At 41.8% G+C, this 17,500-nt stretch overlaps 17 non-coding genes and 7 pseudogenes across 17 annotated transcripts in view; all 24 read left to right on the top strand.

Annotated features, from left to right (window-relative positions):
- Positions 1-5,758: 5,758 nt before the first annotated feature.
- On the top strand, positions 5,759-5,878 carry LOC132985594 (5S ribosomal RNA; annotated as a pseudogene).
- Positions 5,879-6,001: 123 nt separating this feature from the next.
- On the top strand, positions 6,002-6,110 carry LOC132985828 (5S ribosomal RNA; annotated as a pseudogene).
- Positions 6,111-6,233: 123 nt separating this feature from the next.
- Positions 6,234-6,352, top strand: LOC132986276 (5S ribosomal RNA). The gene has a single exon (XR_009675469.1). It is a non-coding gene; the product is annotated as a 5S ribosomal RNA (ribosomal RNA).
- Positions 6,353-6,473: 121 nt separating this feature from the next.
- LOC132986058 (5S ribosomal RNA) lies at positions 6,474-6,592 on the top strand. Its single transcript, XR_009675271.1, has one exon. It is a non-coding gene; the product is annotated as a 5S ribosomal RNA (ribosomal RNA).
- Positions 6,593-6,715: 123 nt separating this feature from the next.
- LOC132985796 (5S ribosomal RNA) lies at positions 6,716-6,824 on the top strand (annotated as a pseudogene).
- Positions 6,825-6,945: 121 nt separating this feature from the next.
- LOC132985673 (5S ribosomal RNA) lies at positions 6,946-7,064 on the top strand. The gene has a single exon (XR_009675072.1). It is a non-coding gene; the product is annotated as a 5S ribosomal RNA (ribosomal RNA).
- A 121-nt stretch (positions 7,065-7,185) lies between these two features.
- Positions 7,186-7,304, top strand: LOC132986110 (5S ribosomal RNA). Its single transcript, XR_009675320.1, has one exon. It is a non-coding gene; the product is annotated as a 5S ribosomal RNA (ribosomal RNA).
- A 122-nt stretch (positions 7,305-7,426) lies between these two features.
- On the top strand, positions 7,427-7,545 carry LOC132986008 (5S ribosomal RNA). Its single transcript, XR_009675224.1, has one exon. It is a non-coding gene; the product is annotated as a 5S ribosomal RNA (ribosomal RNA).
- Positions 7,546-7,667: 122 nt separating this feature from the next.
- LOC132986318 (5S ribosomal RNA) lies at positions 7,668-7,786 on the top strand. The gene has a single exon (XR_009675507.1). It is a non-coding gene; the product is annotated as a 5S ribosomal RNA (ribosomal RNA).
- Positions 7,787-7,911: 125 nt separating this feature from the next.
- Positions 7,912-8,030, top strand: LOC132986080 (5S ribosomal RNA). The gene has a single exon (XR_009675292.1). It is a non-coding gene; the product is annotated as a 5S ribosomal RNA (ribosomal RNA).
- A 121-nt stretch (positions 8,031-8,151) lies between these two features.
- LOC132986074 (5S ribosomal RNA) lies at positions 8,152-8,270 on the top strand. The gene has a single exon (XR_009675286.1). It is a non-coding gene; the product is annotated as a 5S ribosomal RNA (ribosomal RNA).
- A 123-nt stretch (positions 8,271-8,393) lies between these two features.
- LOC132986044 (5S ribosomal RNA) lies at positions 8,394-8,512 on the top strand. Its single transcript, XR_009675258.1, has one exon. It is a non-coding gene; the product is annotated as a 5S ribosomal RNA (ribosomal RNA).
- A 122-nt stretch (positions 8,513-8,634) lies between these two features.
- Positions 8,635-8,753, top strand: LOC132986063 (5S ribosomal RNA). The gene has a single exon (XR_009675276.1). It is a non-coding gene; the product is annotated as a 5S ribosomal RNA (ribosomal RNA).
- Positions 8,754-8,874: 121 nt separating this feature from the next.
- LOC132986284 (5S ribosomal RNA) lies at positions 8,875-8,993 on the top strand. The gene has a single exon (XR_009675477.1). It is a non-coding gene; the product is annotated as a 5S ribosomal RNA (ribosomal RNA).
- A 122-nt stretch (positions 8,994-9,115) lies between these two features.
- On the top strand, positions 9,116-9,234 carry LOC132986233 (5S ribosomal RNA). Its single transcript, XR_009675433.1, has one exon. It is a non-coding gene; the product is annotated as a 5S ribosomal RNA (ribosomal RNA).
- Positions 9,235-9,355: 121 nt separating this feature from the next.
- Positions 9,356-9,474, top strand: LOC132986049 (5S ribosomal RNA). The gene has a single exon (XR_009675263.1). It is a non-coding gene; the product is annotated as a 5S ribosomal RNA (ribosomal RNA).
- A 122-nt stretch (positions 9,475-9,596) lies between these two features.
- On the top strand, positions 9,597-9,715 carry LOC132986191 (5S ribosomal RNA). Its single transcript, XR_009675395.1, has one exon. It is a non-coding gene; the product is annotated as a 5S ribosomal RNA (ribosomal RNA).
- A 121-nt stretch (positions 9,716-9,836) lies between these two features.
- LOC132985561 (5S ribosomal RNA) lies at positions 9,837-9,945 on the top strand (annotated as a pseudogene).
- A 121-nt stretch (positions 9,946-10,066) lies between these two features.
- On the top strand, positions 10,067-10,185 carry LOC132986149 (5S ribosomal RNA). Its single transcript, XR_009675355.1, has one exon. It is a non-coding gene; the product is annotated as a 5S ribosomal RNA (ribosomal RNA).
- Positions 10,186-16,477: 6,292 nt separating this feature from the next.
- Positions 16,478-16,586, top strand: LOC132985675 (5S ribosomal RNA; annotated as a pseudogene).
- Positions 16,587-16,707: 121 nt separating this feature from the next.
- On the top strand, positions 16,708-16,816 carry LOC132985812 (5S ribosomal RNA; annotated as a pseudogene).
- Positions 16,817-16,938: 122 nt separating this feature from the next.
- LOC132985903 (5S ribosomal RNA) lies at positions 16,939-17,057 on the top strand. The gene has a single exon (XR_009675125.1). It is a non-coding gene; the product is annotated as a 5S ribosomal RNA (ribosomal RNA).
- Positions 17,058-17,180: 123 nt separating this feature from the next.
- On the top strand, positions 17,181-17,289 carry LOC132986331 (5S ribosomal RNA; annotated as a pseudogene).
- Positions 17,290-17,410: 121 nt separating this feature from the next.
- Positions 17,411-17,500, top strand: part of LOC132986039 (5S ribosomal RNA) — a 119-nt gene continuing 29 nt past the window's right edge. Inside the window, exon 1 of the ribosomal RNA XR_009675253.1 lies at positions 17,411-17,500. This exon is cut by the window's right edge and continues 29 nt beyond it. This is a non-coding gene — a ribosomal RNA (5S ribosomal RNA).

Below are 17,500 nucleotides of genomic sequence, written 5' to 3'. Positions count from 1 at the left end.
GCACTGAAACAAAGGAATGGATTAAACGACAACGAGAAGAACGACGGACAAAAAGGACGGATGAAAACGGCAAATGAAACAGGGAACGGAATGGATGACGGAGAGAGAGGAAGAGAGAGGAGCGGCGGGCTGATTGCTCCGCATGCAGAGAATGGGAGAGGTGGCCAAAAGTGTCTTTTGAGAGAAAACTAACACTAAACATTGAAATGGTGGGAGACAAAGTTCCTCTAAATCACGTCATGAGCAACATAAAAATGATCTGTGGGGGCCTGCTGGCGTGCAGAACCCTGGGACCTGAAAAACTGGAGGTGACGGTGAGCAACATTAAAGGAAAGGAAAGGCTGCTGGATGGATTTAAAATCGGAGAGACCATAGTCGTGGCGAGAGAACTAAATAATGATGAGCTGGTGGTGTCTTTTTTAAACCTGCCAGCGTATATCACAGATGAAGAAATAGTTTGGAAGCTGACGGGATGGGGAGTGAAACCGACATCACCAATAAAACGCAGAATGTGGCCTGGAACAATGATAGCTGACGGAACGAGGTTTGTCCGGGTCAGATTTAATGACCAGGTACAGTCACTCCCTTACTCCACAAAGTTTAACACTGTGATGGGGAACGAATACTTTAGAGTAATACATGATAGACAACAAAAAGTGTGCAGGATGTGCATCCAGCCGGGACACATCCTGAGAGAGTGTCCAGAATTTATGTGCCACAACTGTGGGGTGCAGGGACACTTTGCGCGAGAGTGCAGCGCGAACAGCACAAAATGCACAAACTGTAAAAAAAGAGAAAATTAATGTGAGTGTGAGAACGGAGAGGAAAGCAAGAACGAGGTGGAGGAGGTGTACGAGGATGAAGACGAGGCGGAGGAGGTGTACGAGGAGGAGGCGGAGGAGAAGGAGGTGATCGGAGCAAGCAGGAAGGAGATCAGAGAAGACGAGAACAGTGACGGAGAAATGGAGCAGAGCGGAGAGAGCGGAGGAGAACGGGCGTCAGAGTGCGAGCTGGAGACGCCGGAGCTGGCTGGAGAGGGAGGACAGCAGAAGCAGCGAAAAACGAGCGAGAGAGGGAAAAAAGGAGACGGAAGGGACGTGGCAGAAGACCCGGGGGTAAGCATGAGCACAGAGGGGAGGGAGATGCCTGAGAGGGGTGTTGGACAGGCGGGAGGGAGAAAAATCACGCTAAATAATACGGGTAAAAGCACCAGTCCCAATGAAACGGACAGCGAAATGGATGTGAGTGAACTGGCGAGTGCGCAAAAAAGACTAAGTCTTGGACAACGAAAAAAGTTGGTGAAAAAATTGAAATGTAAGGACAAATAATGACTGACAATAACCCCTGTAAATCCGTTTTTTTTGTTTTTATTTTTATGATAATGGCCTTTAATTTATTTTCGATAAACGTGAATGGACTAAGGAACAAAGAAAAAAGACATGCGATTCTTTCCTTGCAGAATGACGTTTTGTGCCTGCAGGAGACCAGGTGGGATGATTCCCTGGTGGAAGACATAAAAAAAGACTTTGTGGGCCATATCTTCTGCTCCAATGGCACGTCGAGGGCGAGAGGAGTGGCGGTTTTAGTCAAAACGGGTCGGGTAACAGGGGTAAATTTGGTTTATGGAGACAAAGAAGGAAGAATAATAGTAATAGACTGTGTGTATGAAACGAAAAATATAAGAATCATAAATATATATGCACCGAATGGAGAAAAAGAAAGGAAAACATTCTTCATTGCAATAAGCAAATGGTGGGAAAGGAATTGTATAATAATCGGTGACTTTAATGTGGCGATGACACCCACCGATGTGTCAAAAAATAATGTGTTTAAGGGGGATGTGAGCAGGGGGACACTTAAAGATATAATGATAACGAAACAATGCATTGATATTTGGAGATTGCTACATCCATGGGAGAGGGTGTTCTCCAGGAGACAAATTGTACTGAATAGATTAAAACAATCTAGAATAGATTATGCTTTGGTGACATGCGAGGTAGTGAGGTGGATTAAAGAAGTTGAATATAAAACTAATATGTGGAGCGATCACGCTGGAATAGAAATCACGTTTAGAAAAGAAACGAATGTACGTAAAGGAGGGATATGGTGCTTTAATGCAAGCTTGCTGGATGATGGAATGTTTGTGAAAAGTATGGAAAGATTGTTGAATGATGTGGGATATGAGTGGAATGAGAGTGAAGATATGAATGTGTGGTGGGATAGTGTAAAAGTCAGAATTAAAAAAAAGTGTATCAATTATAGTAAAGAGAAAAAGTGGAGAGAAAATAGAAAGGAAGAGAATTTGAGAAAACAACTAAGTGAGGAAATAGCATCGCTTGACAGTGTAGATAATGTAGATGTCGAAAAATACATACATTTAAAAGAACAGTTGGGAGTGATTGAACTTAAAAAGAGTAGGGGTGCAGCCATTAGGAGTAAAATACAATATATGTATGAGGGGGAGAGGAGTACAGCCTTTTTTTTAGGTCTGGAAAAACAAAAACAAAAAAGAACAGAAATAAACGAATTATTAAATGAAGCAGGTAAAAGTGTGACAGATAAAAAGGGAATTTTAGAAATAGTAAAGGGCTATTATGAAAGCCTGTTTTCGAGACAGGAGTGTGATAGCGTGAGTGTGAACAGAGCTTTGGGTGCCTTAAAGAAAAAACTAAGCGAGGACGATAAAATGTGGTGTGATTGTGAGTTTACAGAGGGAGAAATCAGAAGTGCTTTAGAGGGGTTAAACAAAAACAAAAGTCCTGGGAGCGATGGCCTAACTGCGGAATTCTACCAAGCTTTCAAAGAGCAGCTGGTGCCCTTGGTGAACAAATTGAGTAAATATATGGAAAAAGTGAAACATATACCAAAAAGTTTAGGGGAAGGGGTGGTTACTATTTTTTACAAAAACAAGGGGGACAATAAAAATCTGGACAACTACAGACCAATCAGCCTACTCAACACAGACTACAAAATCATAGCGAAAACAATAGCCAATAGAATCAGGGAGGTAATAGGAACAATCATAGAACAAACACAATCATACAGTATACCAAACAGAGACATAGCAGACTCAATCATTTCAATAAAACAGACGGTCAGGGATATGGAAGGGGAGGGGGGAATATGGCTAGGGATTGATTTAAATAAAGCTTTTGACAGAGTAGATCACGGGTTCATGGGGAAGGTGTTAGAGAAGTTTGGATTCGGGGAGAGAATGAGAGAATGGATAAATATGTTGTATACAGGAGCGGAAAGCAAGATAAAATGTAACGGGGAACTAACTGATTCTTTTAAAATATCAAGGTCAGTGAGACAAGGATGTCCGATGTCAGCGCTGTTGTACAGCTTGGTAGCAGAGCCGCTGGCAGCACTGATATCGGAAGACGTAAACATAAAAGGTATAGGTAAGGAAAACGTAAAAATAATACAGTATGCAGATGGCGTGAATATAATGGTAAAAGGAGAGGAGGATATAGAATTGATATTAAAACATGTACAAACTTATGAAAGAGCATCTGGGGCAAAAGTAAATGAAAATAAGTCAGAAATTATGTTACTAGGTAAGGAATCCAATCTAGTTAATAAGTGGGGATTTAAAACGGTGTGTGAGAGAAGAAAAGTGTTGGGAGTGAATATGGGGAAAAATGAGAATGAATGTGATGATGTAACATGGAAAGAGGTGGTGGGTAAAATTAAAAAAACATTGAATTTGTGGAAAGCGAGGGGTCTATTGTTGAGAGGAAGGGTAGCCGTAACAAATGCTCTCGTGTTGTCCAAAGTGAATCATGCGCTGAGTACTTGTACGCTTCCGGACTGGGCCTTTAAGGAGATTTCAAAGACCATTAGGGACTTTATTTGGAAAAACAAAGCAGCGAGTATAGCTCACAAAACAATAATAGGGGCTAAAGATCAGGGGGGGCTAGCTTTGATTGATTTACTTACAAAAAAAGTAGCACTAAGAGTCAAATTGATAGGCAAATTTATGGACCAGAACCAGAACGTAGTTTGGAAAAACCACTTCAAACAATATCTGTGCAGTTTTGGACTCTACAACGAGGACAACCTGTACCAGATCAATAACCCGGATTCATTTAAACACTTGCCACGGTTTTTCCAGGAAGTACTCAGTGCGTGGTATCAGGTTTCATCCTGGACTGTACCAGAGTGCGGAACGAGAGGGTCAGTGCTACGACTGCCCTTCCTCTCGAGCCCGTATTTTAAAAATGGGGAGAGGGTAATTAAGTGTGAAGCTATGTCGAAAGCGGGATATATTAGAATAAGGGATTTACTGAACTGTGGGGGGGATTTTGATTTACAAATGGTGGTGAGGGGTTTAAAAAATAAAGGGTGTGTGTGCAGAAAGGATGTGATTGAGAGAGTGTTTGCAAATGTAAAATTGTCTTTGTCGAGCGAATGGGAAAAATTAATCAAAGAGAAGGAGGGAGTGATGCAGGACGATGTGGGGGGGATCTCCCTGTGCCTAGGGGAGAAGAAACACAACATTACAGATGTCACTACAAAAATTTGGTATAGGTGCGCAATCACACATAGAATACAGAAACCCACATCCGAAGTAAAATGGACAGACACATACCCGGACATAACAAGCAACATGATATGGAAGAACATTAACATTCCGCATACACCACATGCAATATTTGACCTAGATTTCAAACTGAGGCACAGGAGGATCTTCACCTGCATCGTCCTGCATCAGATCCATAAGGAGAGGTATGAAAGAAAGTGTTGTGTATGTGAAAGTACGGATGAGGATTTAATACATTTGTTTGTTACGTGTGGGGAATTGGTTTATTTTTGGGGAAAAATAAGAGAAATGTTGGGGAAATGCAGTAAGAATGAGTGTTGGAATGAAAGGGGGTGGGAATTGTCGGTGTTGTTGGGGGTGGGAACAAAACAAAAAAATCACAATGTAATGAATATAATTTTGGCTTTTGCAAGAAAAGCGGTTTTTAACAGAAGGAATTATGCACTGTATGAAAGTAAGAAAATGAATGTGTGGAGAATGTTTGTGAATGAATGGAAAGCACATCTTAAATTGTTGTACATAGCGAATGAGAGTGAGTTTGTGAGAATGTTTGTGGAAGGTGCGAATGTGTGTAGAGTAAATGAGGAGGGAATTATGTGGGATGTCTAAATTATTTTGTTTTTGTTTTTTTGGTACGAGGGCTTCTTTTTTGGTCTTGGGGAAAATGGGTGATTTGATTTGGTGGTTTTTTTTTCTCAGTGGTTTTTTGAGAATACTGTGGGGTTTTTGTATGTTTTTGTGGTTTGTTTTCAGAGGGGTGTTTGCTTTGGGGGAGGGACTCAGAAGAGTTGTCATGAGTTGGGGGTATCAGGGGTGGTTTGAGTTTTTTTTCTGATGCTATGTTTTTATTGTTTTTAGGGTGCCGTTTGCGTCAGAGGGGAGGTTTAATTTAGAGGGTGTATGTATTGTAATAGCATTTGTTGTAAATGATGTGAAAGAAATATAAATGTTTTTGTAATTTTGATAATAAAAGATAAAAAAAAAAAAAAAAAACACGTCCGATCTCGTCCGATCTCGGAAACTAACCAGGGTAGTGCCTGGTTAGTACTTGGATGGGAGACCGCCTGTGGAATACCAGATGCTGTAAGCTGTTTAATTTTTTTGATCATGTGTTTTTTTTTTATCATAGAGAGACATATTCACATGTCCAAAAATTCAGCCAGAATCAAGGGCATGACATCTTTAAAAGGCCCCTTTCTGCACACAATAATGGCTTACGGCCATACCACCCTGAACACGCCCGATCTCGTCCGATCTCGGAAGCTATGCAGGGTCGGGCCTCGTTAGTACTTGGATGGGAGACCGCCTGTGGAATACCAAATGCTGTAAGCTGTTTCATTTTTTTGATCATATGTTTTTTTTTTTATCATATAGAGACATATTCACATGTCCAAAAATTCAGCCAGAATCAAGGGCATGACATCTTTAAAAGGCCCCTTTCTGCACACAATAATGGCTTACGGCCAAACCACCCTGAACTCGTCCGATCTTGGAAGCTAAGCAGGGTCGGGCCTGGTTAGTACTTGGATGGGAGACCGCCTGGGAATACCAGACGCTGTAAGGTTTTTTTATTTTTTTGATCATATGTTTTTTTTTTATCATAGAGAGACATATTCACATGTCCAAAAATTCAGCCAGAATCAAGGGCATGACATCTTTAAAAGGCCCCTGTCTGCAGACAATAATGGCTTACGGCCATACCACCCTTAACACGCCCGATCTCGTCCCATCTCGGAAGCTAAGCAGGGTCGGGCCTGGTTAGTACTTGAATGGGAGACCGCCTGGGAATACCAGATGCTGTAAGCTTTTTTAATTTTTTTGATCATATGTTTTTTTTATCATAGAGAGACATATTCACATGTCCAAAAATTCAGCCAGAATCAAGGGCATGAGATCTTTAAAAGGCCCCTGTCTGCACACAATAACAGCTTACGGCCATACCACCCTGAACACGCCTGATCTCGTCCGATCTCGGAAGCTAAGCAGGGTCGGGCCTGGTTAGTACTTGGATGTGAGACCGCCTGGGAATACCAGGTGCTGTAAGCTTTTTCATTTTTTTGATCATATGTTTTTTGTTTTATCATATAGAGACATATTCACATGTCCAAAAATTCAGCCAGAATCAAGGGCATGATATCTTTAAAAGGCCCCTTTCTGCACACAATAATGCCTTACGTCCATACCACCCTGAACACGCCCGATCTCAGAAGCAAAGCAGGGTCGGGCCTGGTTAATACTTGGATGGGAGACCGCCTAGGAATACCAGGTGCTGTAAGCTTTTTCATTTTTTTGATCATATGTTTTTTTTTATCATATAGAGACATATTCACATGTCCAAAAATTCAGCCAGAATCAAGGGCATGACATCTTTAAAAGGCCCCTTTCTGCGCACAATAATGGCTTACGGCCATACCACCCTGAACACGCCCGATCTCGTCCGATCTCGGAAGCTAAGCAGGGTCGGGCCTGGTTAGTACTTGGATGGGAGACCGCCTGGGAATACCAGGTGCTGTAAGCTTTTTCATTTTTTTTGATCATATGTTTTTTTTATCATATAGAGACATATTCACATGTCCAAAAATTCAGCCAGAATCAAGGGCATGACATCTTTAAAAGGCCCCTCTCTGCACACAATAATGGCTTACGGCCATACCACCCTGAACACGCCTGATCTCGTCCGATCTCGGAAGCTAAGCAGGGTAGTGCCTGGTTAGTACTTGGATGGGAGACCGCCTGGGAATACCAGGTGCTGTAAGTTTTTTCATTTTTTTGATCATATGTTTTTTTTTTATCATATAGAGACATATTCACATGTCCAAAAATTCAGCCAGAATCAAGGGCATGACATCTTTAAAAGGCCCCTTTCTGCATACAATAATGGCTTACAGCCATACCACCCTGAACACGCCTGATCTCGATCGATCTCAGAAGCTAAGCAGGGTAGGGCCTGGTTAGTACTTGGATGGGAGACCGCCTGGGAATACCAGGTGCTGTAAGTTTTTTCATTTTTTTGATCATATGTTTTTTTTTTATCATATAGAGACATATTCACATGTCCAAAAATTCAGCCAGAATCAAGGGCATGACATCTTTAAAAGGCCCCTTTCTGCACACAATAACAGCTTACGGCCATACCACCCTTAACACGCCCGATCTCGTCCGATCTCGGAAACTAAGTAGGGTCGTGCCTGGTTAGTACTTGGATGGGAGACCGCCTGGGAATACCAGATGCTGTAAGCTTTTTCATTTTTTTGATCATATGTTTTTTTTGTTTTATCATATAGAGACATATTCACATGTCCAAAAATTTAGCCAGAATCAAGGGCATGACATCTTTAAAAGGCCCCTTTCTGCACACAATAATGGCTTACGGCCATACCACCCTGAACACGCCCGATCTCGTCCGATCTCGGAAGCTATGCAGGATCGGGCCTGGTTAGTACTTGGATGGGAGACCACCTGGGAATACCAGGTGCTGTAAGCTTTTTCATTTTTTTGATCATATGTTTTTTTCTATCATATAGAGACATATTCACATGTCCAAAAATTCAGCCAGAATCAAGGGCATGACATCTTTAAAAGGCCCCTTTCTGCACACAATAATGGCTTACGGCCATACCACCCTGAACACGCCCGATCTCGTCCGATCTTAGAAGCTAAGCAGGGTGGGGCCTGGTTAGTACTTGGATGGGAGACCGCCTGGGAATACCAGGTGCTGTAAGCTTTTTCATTTTGTTTGATCATATGTTTTTTTTTTATCATATAGAGACATATTCACATGTCCAAAAATTCAGCCAGAATCAAGGGCATGACATCTTTAAAAGGCCCCTCTCTGCACACAATAATGGCTTACGGCCATACCACCCTGAACACGCCTGATCTCATCCGATCTCGGAAGCTAAGCAGGGTAGGGCCTGGTTAGTACTTGGATGGGAGACCGCCTGGGAATACCAGACGCTGTAAGCTTTTTCATTTTTTTGATCATATGTTTTTTTTTTATCATATAGAGACATATTCACATGTCCAAAAATTTAGCCAGAATCAAGGGCATGACATCTTTAAAAGGCCCCTTTCTGCACACAATAATGGCTTACGGCCATACCACCCTGAACACGCCCGATCTCGTCCGATCTCGGATGCTATGCAGGGTCGGGCCTGGTTAGTACTTGGATGGGAGACCGCCTGGGAATACCAGGTGCTGTAAGCTTTTTCATTTTTTTGATCATATATTTTTTTTTATCATATAGAGACATATTCACATGTCCAAAAATTCAGCCAGAATCAAGGGCATGACATCTTTAAAAGGCCCCTTTCTGCACACAATAATGGCTTACGGCCATGCCAACCTGAACATGCCCGATCTCGTCTGATCTCAGAAGCTAAGCAGGGTCGGGTCTGGTTAGTACTTGGATGGGAGACCGCCTGGGAATACCAGGTGCTGTAAGCTTTTTCATTTTGTTTGATCATATGTTTTTTTTTATCATATAGAGACATATTCACATGTCCAAAAATTCAGCCAGAATCAAGGGCATGACATCTTTAAAAGGCCCCTTTCTGCACACAATAATGGCTTACGGCCATACCACCCTGAACACGCCCGATCTCGTCTGATATCGGAAGCTAAGCAGGGTCGGGCCTGGTTAGTACTTGGATGGGAGACATCCTGGGAATACCAAGTGCTGTAAGCTTTTTCATTTTTTTTGATCATATGTTTTTTTTATCATATAGAGACATATTCACATGTCCAAAAATTCAGCCAGAATCAAGGGCATGACATCTTTAAAAGGCCCCTCTCTGCACACAATAATGGCTTACAGCCATACCACCCTGAACACGCCTGATCTCGTCCGATCTCGGAAGCTAAGCCGGGTAGGGCCTGGTTAGTACTTGGATGGGAGACCGCCTGGGAATACCAGGTGCTGTAAGTTTTTTCATTTTTTTGATCATATGTTTTTTTTTTATCATATAGAGACATATTCACATGTCCAAAAATTCAGCCAGAATCAAGGGCATGACATCTTTAAAAGGCCCCTTTCTGCACACAATAATGGCTTATGGCCATACCACCCTGAACACGCCCGATCTCGTCCGATCTCGGAAGCTAAGCAGGGTCGGGCCTGGTTAGTACTTGGATGGGAGACCGCCTGGGAATACCAGGTGCTGTAAGCTTTTTCATTTTTTTGATGATATGTTTTTTTTTATCATATAGAGACATATTCACATGTCCAAAAATTCAGCCAGAATCAAGGGCATGACATCTTTAAAAGGCCCCTGTCTGCACACAATAATGGCTTACGGCCATACCACCGTGAACACGCCCGATCTCGGAAGCTAAGCAAGGTTAGGCCTGGTTAGTACTTGGATGGGAGACCGCCTGGGAATACCAGGTGCTGTAAGCGTTTTCATTTTTTTGATCATATGTTTTTTTTTATCATATAGAGACATATTCACATGTCCAAAAATTCAGCCAGAATCAAGGGCATGACATCTTTAAAAGGCCCCTGTCTGCACACAATAATGGCTTATGGACATACCACCCTGAACACTCCTGATCTCGTCCGATCTCGGAAGCTAAGCAGGGTAGGGCCTGTTTAGTACTTGGATGGGAGACCGCCTGGGAATACCAGGTGCTGTAAGCTTTTTCATTTTTTTGATCATATGTTTTTTTTTTATCATATAGAGACATATTCACATGTCCAAAAATTCAGCCAGAATCAAGGGCATGACATCTTTAAAAGGCCCCTTTCTGCACACAATAACAGCTTACGGCCATACCACCCTGAACACGCCCCTTTTGCTGTCAGAGTTTGTGTGGTGCTGAAGGAGAGCTGACGTGTCAGTACTGAGCAGGACAGCTGGACTAATTTGTTTCTTTTTTGGATGCGTTTTGGATTTATTTAAATACCTCAGATTGTGAGTGAATGTCCCCCAGCAGTCACTGACTGTTAGGGGGATCGTTTTTCTTTTCACCTTTTTTTCCTGTTTTTTTTCCACAATTTTGTGAAGAATTTTTGTTTTTTTGTGAATGTTTGCTCGTATGTCGCGAGCAAACTCACACGGACGGATCACAAAGATGACAGGACCACGGACTGGAGAGATGGAAAAAGGAAAAGAGAACGGACAACAACGTGAACAAACAAACATGGCACTGAAACAAAGGAATGGATTAAACGACAACGAGAAGAACGACGGACAAAAAGGACGGATGAAAACGGCAAATGAAACAGGGAACGGAATGGATGACGGAGAGAGAGGAAGAGAGAGGAGCGGCGGGCTGATTGCTCCGCATGCAGAGAATGGGAGAGGTGGCGAGAGAGCAGAAAAAGAGGAAGCAAAAGTGTCTTTTGAGAGAAAACTAACACTAAACATTGAAATGGTGGGAGACAAAGTTCCTCTAAATCACGTCATGAGCAACATAAAAATGATCTGTGGGGGCCTGCTGGCGTGCAGAACCCTGGGACCTGAAAAACTGGAGGTGACGGTGAGCAACATTAAAGGAAAGGAAAGGCTGCTGGATGGATTTAAAATCGGAGAGACCAGAGTCGTGGTGAGAGAACTAAATAATGATGAGCTGGTGGTGTCTTTTTTAAACCTGCCAGCGTATATCACAGATGAAGAAATAGTTTGGAAGCTGACGGGATGGGGAGTGAAACCGACATCACCAATAAAACGCAGAATGTGGCCTGGAACAATGATAGCTGACGGAACGAGGTTTGTCCGGGTCAGATTTAATGACCAGGTACAGTCACTCCCTTACTCCACAAAGTTTAACACTGTGATGGGGAACGAATACTTTAGAGTAATACATGATAGACAACAAAAAGTGTGCAGGATGTGCATCCAGCCGGGACACATCCTGAGAGAGTGTCCAGAATTTATGTGCCACAACTGTGGGGTGCAGGGACACTTTGCGCGAGAGTGCAGCGCGAACAGCACAAAATGCACAAACTGTAAAAAAAGAGAAAATGAATGTGAGTGTGTGAACGGAGAGGAAAGCAAGAACGAGGTGGAGGATGTGTACGAGGATGAAGACGAGGCCGAGGAGGTGTACGAGGAGGAGGCGGAGGAGAAGGAGGTGATCGGAGCAAGCAGGAAGGAGATCAGAGAAGACGAGAACAGTGACGGAGAAATGGAGCAGAGCGGAGAGAGCGGAGGAGAACGGGCGTCAGAGTGCGAGCTGGAGACGCCGGAGCTGGCTGGAGAGGGAGGACAGCAGAAGCAGCGAAAAACGAGCGAGAGAGGGAAAAAAGGAGACGGAAGGGACGTGGCAGAAGACCCGGGGGTAAGCATGAGCACTGAGGGGAGGGAGATGCCTGAGAGTGGTGTTGGACAGGCGGGAGGGAGAAAAATCACGCTAAATAATACGGGTAAAAGCACCAGTCCCAATGAAACGGACAGCGAAATGGATGTGAGTGAACTGGCGAGTGCGCAAAAAAGACTAAGTCTTGGACAACGAAAAAAGTTGGTGAAAAAATTGAAATGTAAGGACAAATAATGACTGACAATAACCCCTGTAAATCCGTTTTTTTTGTTTTTATTTTTATGATAATGGCCTTTAATTTATTTTCGATAAACGTGAATGGACTAAGGAACAAAGAAAAAAGACATGCGATTCTTTCCTTGCAGAATGACGTTTTGTGCCTGCAGGAGACCAGGTGGGATGATTCCCTGGTGGAAGACATAAAAAAAGACTTTGTGGGCCATATTTTCTGCTCCAATGGCACGTCGAGGGCGAGAGGAGTGGCGGTTTTAGTCAAAACGGGTCGGGTAACAGGGGTAAATTTGGTTTATGGAGACAAAGAAGGAAGAATAATAGTAATAGACTGTGTGTATGAAACGAAAAATATAAGAATCATAAATATATATGCACCGAATGGAGAAAAAGAAAGGAAAACATTCTTCATTGCAATAAGCAAATGGTGGGAAAGGAATTGTATAATAATCGGTGACTTTAATGTGGCGATGACACCCACCGATGTGTCAAAAAATAATGTGTTTAAGGGGGATGTGAGCAGGGGGACACTTAAAGATATAATGATAACGAAACAATGCATTGATATTTGGAGATTGCTACATCCATGGGGGAGGGTGTTCTCCAGGAGACAAATTGTACTAAATAGATTAAAACAATCTAGAATAGATTATGCTTTGGTGACATGCGAGGTAGTGAGGTGGATTAAAGAAGTTGAATATAAAACTAATATGTGGAGCGATCACGCTGGAATAGAAATCACGTTTAGAAAAGAAACGAATGTACGTAAAGGAGGGATATGGTGCTTTAATGCAAGCTTGCTGGATGATGGAATGTTTGTGAAAAGTATGGAAAGATTGTTGAATGATGTGGGATATGAGTGGAATGAGAGTGAAGATATGAATGTGTGGTGGGATAGTGTAAAAGTCAGAATTAAAAAAAAGTGTATCAATTATAGTAAAGAGAAAAAGTGGAGAGAAAATAGAAAGGAAGAGAATTTGAGAAAACAACTAAGTGAGGAAATAGCATCGCTTGACAGTGTAGATAATGTAGATGTCGAAAAATACATACATTTAAAAGAACAGTTGGGAGTGATTGAACTTAAAAAGAGTAGGGGTGCAGCCATTAGGAGTAAAATACAATATATGTATGAGGGGGAGAGGAGTACAGCCTTTTTTTTAGGTCTGGAAAAACAAAAACAAAAAAGAACAGAAATAAACGAATTATTAAATGAAGCAGGTAAAAGTGTGACAGATAAAAAGGGAATTTTAGAAATAGTAAAGGGCTATTATGAAAGCCTGTTTTCGAGACAGGAGTGTGATAGCGTGAGTGTGAACAGAGCTTTGGGTGCCTTAAAGAAAAAACTAAGCGAGGACGATAAAATGTGGTGTGATTGTGAGTTTACAGAGGGAGAAATCAGAAGTGCTTTAGAGGGGTTAAACAAAAACAAAAGTCCTGGGAGCGATGGCCTAACTGCGGAATTCTACCAAGCTTTCAAAGAGCAGCTGGTGCCCTTGGTGAACAAATTGAGTAAATATATGGAAAAAGTGAAACATATACCAAAAAGTTTAGGGGAAGGGGTGGTTACTATTTTTTACAAAAACAAGGGGGACAATAAAAATCTGGACAACTACAGACCAATCAGCCTACTCAACACAGACTACAAAATCATAGCGAAAACAATAGCCAATAGAATCAGGGAGGTAATAGGAACAATCATAGAACAAACACAATCATACAGTATACCAAACAGAGACATAGCAGACTCAATCATTTCAATAAAACAGACGGTCAGGGATATGGAAGGGGAGGGGGGAATATGGCTAGGGATTGATTTAAATAAAGCTTTTGACAGAGTAGATCACGGGTTCATGGGGAAGGTGTTAGAGAAGTTTGGATTCGGGGAGAGAATGAGAGAATGGATAAATATGTTGTATACAGGAGCGGAAAGCAAGATAAAATGTAACGGGGAACTAACTGATTCTTTTAAAATATCAAGGTCAGTGAGACAAGGATGTCCGATGTCAGCGCTGTTGTACAGCTTGGTAGCAGAGCCGCTGGCAGCACTGATATCGGAAGACGTAAACATAAAAGGTATAGGTAAGGAAAACGTAAAAATAATACAGTATGCAGATGACGTGAATATAATGGTAAAAGGAGAGGAGGATATAGAATTGATATTAAAACATGTACAAACTTATGAAAGAGCATCTGGGGCAAAAGTAAATTAAAATAAGTCAGAAATTATGTTACTAGGTAAGGAATCCAATCTAGTTAATAAGTGGGGATTTAAAACGGTGTGTGAGAGAAGAAAAGTGTTGGGAGTGAATATGGGGAAAAATGAGAATGAATGTGATGATGTAACATGGAAAGAGGTGGTGGGTAAAATTAAAAAAACATTGAATTTGTGGAAAGCGAGGGGTCTATTGTTGAGAGGAAGGGTAGCCGTAACAAATGCTCTCGTGTTGTCCAAAGTGAATCATGCGCTGAGTACTTGTACGCTTCCGGACTGGGCCTTTAAGGAGATTTCAAAGACCATTAGGGACTTTATTTGGAAAAACAAAGCAGCGAGTATAGCTCACAAAACAATAATAGGGGCTAAAGATCAGGGGGGGCTAGCTTTGATTGATTTACTTACAAAAAAAGTAGCACTAAGAGTCAAATTGATAGGCAAATTTATGGACCAGAACCGGAACGTAGTTTGGAAAAACCACTTCAAACAATATCTGTGCAGTTTTGGACTCTACAACGAGGACAACCTGTACCAGATCAATAACCCGGATTCATTTAAACACTTGCCACGGTTTTTCCAGGAAGTACTCAGTGCGTGGTATCAGGTTTCATCCTGGACTGTACCAGAGTGCGGAACGAGAGGGTCAGTGCTACGACTGCCCTTCCTCTTGAGCCCGTATTTTAAAAATGGGGAGAGGGTAATTAAGTGTGAAGCTATGTCGAAAGCGGGATATATTAGAATAAGGGATTTACTGAACTGTGGGGGGGATTTTGATTTACAAATGGTGGTGAGGGGTTTAAAAAATAAAGGGTGTGTGTGCAGAAAGGATGTGATTGAGAGAGTGTTTGCAAATGTAAAATTGTCTTTGTCGAGCGAATGGGAAAAATTAATCAAAGAGAAGGAGGGAGTGATGCAGGACGATGTGGGGGGGGATCTCCCTGTGCCTAGGGGAGAAGAAACACAACATTACAGATGTCACTACAAAAATTTGGTATAGGTGCGCAATCACACATAGAATACAGAAACCCACATCCGAAGTAAAATGGACAGACACATACCCGGACATAACAAGCAACATGATATGGAAGAACATTAACATTCCGCATACACCACATGCAATATTTGACCTAGATTTCAAACTGAGGCACAGGAGGATCTTTACCTGCATCGTCCTGCATCAGATCCATAAGGAGAGGTATGAAAGAAAATGTTGTGTATGTGAAAGTACGGATGAGGATTTAATACATTTGTTTGTTACGTGTGGGGAATTGGTTTATTTTTGGGGAAAAATAAGAGAAATGTTGGGGAAATGCAGTAAGAATGAGTGTTGGAATGAAAGGGGGTGGGAATTGTCGGTGTTGTTGGGGGTGGGAACAAAACAAAAAAATCACAATGTAATGAATATAATTTTGGCTTTTGCAAGAAAAGCGGTTTTTAACAGAAGGAATTATGCACTGTATGAAAGTAAGAAAATGAATGTGTGGAGAATGTTTGTGAATGAATGGAAAGCACATCTTAAATTGTTGTACATAGCGAATGAGAGTGAGTTTGTGAGAATGTTTGTGGAAGGTGCGAATGTGTGTAGAGTAAATGAGGAGGGAATTATGTGGGATGTCTAAATTATTTTGTTTTTGTTTTTTTGGTACGAGGGCTTCTTTTTTGGTCATGGGGAAAATGGGTGATTTGATTTGGTGTTTTTTTTTTTTTTTTCTCAGTGGTTTTTTGAGAATACTGTGGGGTTTTTGTATGTTTTTGTGGTTTGTTTTCAGAGGGGTGTTTGCTTTGGGGGAGGGACTCAGAAGAGTTGTCATGAGTTGGGGGTATCAGGGGTGATTTGAGTTTTTTTTTTCTGATGCTATGTTTTTATTGTTTTTAGGGTGCCGTTTGCGTCAGAGGGGAGGTTTAATTTAGAGGGTGCATGTATTATAATAGCATTTGTTGTAAATGATGTGAAAGAATTATAAATGTTTTTGTAATTTTGATAATAAAAGATTAAAAAAAAAAAAAAAACACGCCCGATCTCATCTGATCTCGGAAGCTAAGCAGGGTCGGGCCTGGTTAGTACTTGGATGGGAGACCGCCTGGGAATAACAGGTGCTGTAAGCTTTTTCATTTTTTTTGATCATATGTTTTTTTTATCATATAGAGACATATTCACATGTTCAAAAATTCAGCCAGAATCAAGGGCATGACATCTTTAAAAGGCCCCTCTCTGCACACAATAATGGCTTATGGCCATACCACCCTGAACTCGTCCGATCTTGGAAGCTAAGCAGGGTGGGGCCTGTTTAGTACTTGAATGGGAGACCGCCTGGGAATACCAGGTGCTGTAAGCTTTTTCATTTTTTTGATCATATGTTTTTTTTTATCATATAGAGACATATTCACATGTCCTAAAATTCAGCCAGAATCAAGGGCATGACATCTTTAAAAGGCCCCTTTCTGCACACAATAATGGCTTACGGCCATACAACCCTGAACTCATCCAATCTTGGAAGCTAAGCAGGGTCGGGCCTGGTTACTAGTTGGATGGGAGACTGCCTGGGAATACCAGGTGCTGTAAGCTTTTTCATTTTTTTGATCATACGTTTTTTTTTTATCATATAGAGACATATTCACATGTCCAAAAATTCAGCCAGAATCAAGGGCATGACATCTTTAAAAGGCCCCTTTCTGCACACAATAATGGCTTACGGCCATACCACCCTGAACACGCCCGATCTTGTCTGATCTCGGAAGCTAAGCAGGGTAGGGCCTGGTTAGTACTTGGATGGGAGACCGCCTGGGAATACCAGGTGCTGTAAGCTTTTTCATTTTTTTTGATCATATGATTTTTTTTTATCATATAGAGACATATTCACATGTCCAAAAATTCAGCCAGAATCAAGGGCATGACATCTTTAAAAGGCCCCTTTCTGCATACAATAATGGCTTACAGCCATACCACCCTGAACACGCCCGATCTCGGAAGCTAAGCAGGGTCGGGCCTGGTTAGTACTTGGATGGGAGACCGCCTCGGAATACCAGGTGCTGTAAGCTTTTTCATTTTTTTTGATCATATGTTTTTTTAATCATATAGAGACATATTCACATGTCCAAAAATTCAGCCAGAATCAAGGGCATGACATCTTTAAAAGGCCCCTGTCTGCACACAATAATGGCTTACGGCCATACCACCCTGAACACGCCTGATCTCGTCCGATCTCGGAAGCTAAGCAGGGTAGGTCCTGGTTAGTACTTGGATGGGAGA

This window comes from Labrus mixtus, chromosome 12 (genome assembly GCF_963584025.1).
Source record: "Labrus mixtus chromosome 12, fLabMix1.1, whole genome shotgun sequence".
NCBI classification, from domain to species: Eukaryota; Metazoa; Chordata; class Actinopteri; order Labriformes; family Labridae; genus Labrus; species Labrus mixtus.
This window is presented reverse-complemented; position numbering and strand designations above follow the sequence as displayed.